The sequence below is a fragment of the Charadrius vociferus genome, unplaced genomic scaffold (genome assembly GCF_000708025.1).
Source record: "Charadrius vociferus isolate BGI_N301 unplaced genomic scaffold, ASM70802v2 scaffold3239, whole genome shotgun sequence".
In the NCBI taxonomy this organism is placed as follows: domain Eukaryota; kingdom Metazoa; phylum Chordata; class Aves; order Charadriiformes; family Charadriidae; genus Charadrius; species Charadrius vociferus.
In genome coordinates this window covers 20,046-21,791 of record NW_009650245.1, presented here as the reverse complement: position 1 = coordinate 21,791, position 1,746 = coordinate 20,046, and the positions used below count along the sequence as shown (strand labels likewise).

At 62.5% G+C, this 1,746-nt stretch overlaps 1 protein-coding gene across 1 annotated transcript in view; it reads right to left on the bottom strand.

The window, feature by feature from the left end:
* The window catches only part of LOC104293481 (DNA-directed RNA polymerase II subunit RPB1-like), a gene marked incomplete at its 5' end in the record, with an annotated part of 9,779 nt that overhangs the window by 6,085 nt on the left and 1,948 nt on the right, over positions 1–1,746 (bottom strand). The window lies entirely within an intron of this gene.

Genomic DNA, 1,746 nt, shown 5'->3' with positions numbered 1-1,746 from the left:
CCCTCCGCTGGCGCGCCCCTGCCACTGCTCTGCCGCCCTCACAGCAGAGAAGGCCCTCCTCAGGTGGAGATGGAACTCCCTATGCTCCAGTTTGTGCCCGTTCCCTCTTGTCCTGTCACTGGGCACCACTGGAAAAAGACTGTTCCCATCCCCCGGCACCTCCCTTGAAGGATTTATCAGCATTGATAAGATCCCCCTCAGTCTTCTCTTCTCCAGACTGAACAGCCCCAAGTCCCTCAGCCTTTCCTCGTAAGAGAGATGTTCCAGTCCCCTCATCATCTCCGTTGCCCTTTGCTGGACCCTCTCCAGCAGTTCCCAGTCCTTCCTGACCCGGGGAGCCCCAAACTGGACACAGTGCTCCAGATGTGGCCTCACCAGGGCAGAGCAGAGGGGGAGGATGACCTCCCTCGACCTGCTGGCCACACTCTGCTTGATGCCCCCCAGGATGCCATCGGCCTTCTTGGCCACCAGGGCACATTGCTGGCTCACGGGCATCCTATTGTCCACCAGGACTCCCAGGTCCCTTTCCACAGAGCTGCTCTCCAGGAGGTCACCCCCGACCTGTACTGATGTTACTCCTTCCCAGATGCCGTACCCCACACTTGCCCTTGTTGAACTTCATGAGGTTCCTCTCCACCCCACTCCCCAGCCTGTCCAGGTCACGTTGAACAGCGGCACAGCCTTCCGGCGTGTCAGCCACCCCTCCCAGTTTGGTGTCACCAGCACACTCGCTGGTGGTACACTCCATCCCTTCATCCCGGTCGTTGATGAACACATGGAACAGGACTGGACCCAGTACTGACCCCTGAGGGACACCACTCGTCACAGACCTCCAACAGGACTCTGCGGAGCTGGAGCAGGGAGTGAAGGGGAGCAGCAGCCGCGAAGGGTCCCCGGGCACCAATCACCCCCCTGCGAGCAGCAAAGCACCGACTCGGGGGTGAGGGACACAGCGGCAAGGCGCCCGGTTTGTCTGCATGGCCCACTTTTGGTTGGCCATCGGGTTTTTTGGATGGTTCTTCTGGTTTATAAACTATATAAAGGAGGTTTAACTGTGGCATCCTCAAGCTGGGATGGCCAAACCCGCTCCTGCACCCCACAAGCGGCGGTGGGGAGACCACAAAGGGCCGGAGAGCTCACAGCAGCGAAACCTCCTTTTTTGGGGACACCCAAGCAGGCGGCTGGCACAGCACCAGCCAGCCAAGTACCCAAACCGGTATTTTCTGAATGTCATCGTCGCATCCGTCACGGTCACGAAGGCTCTCCCTGAGCCCGGGGCAGGAGGGGGTCCGGAGCGCCGCCTGCCCCAGCTCTGCTCGGAGAAGGAAGGAGAGAGAGGAGGAAGGTGGAAGCAGGTCCTGCAACGCAGCGGTGCTGCAGGAGCCGGGGTGGCGCTGGCCGTGCCACGCTCGTGAGGACGGGTCACTTCACCCCGCCGGAGGGTCCGGCAGCAGGACCCGGTGCCTGGATCCAACGTAAAGGTGCCGGCGCTTCCCAATACGGAGCCGGCTCCATACGGCGAGCTCCCCAAAACGAGACGCCGACCAGCAATTTGGCTGCCATCCCCACAATTCCGGGGTATCTGCAGCGAGACCCCAGACTCAGCCCTGGGGGGAAAGAGCCCACGTTCCGGGCATCCCCCGGGGCAGCACCGTGGATGGTGGCGGGGCCGGCAGCGAGCCCGGCAGCTCCCGGCAGGCAGGGAGAAGGCAACCGCCCGCGCACCGGGGCCGCAGCGCCGAAGCA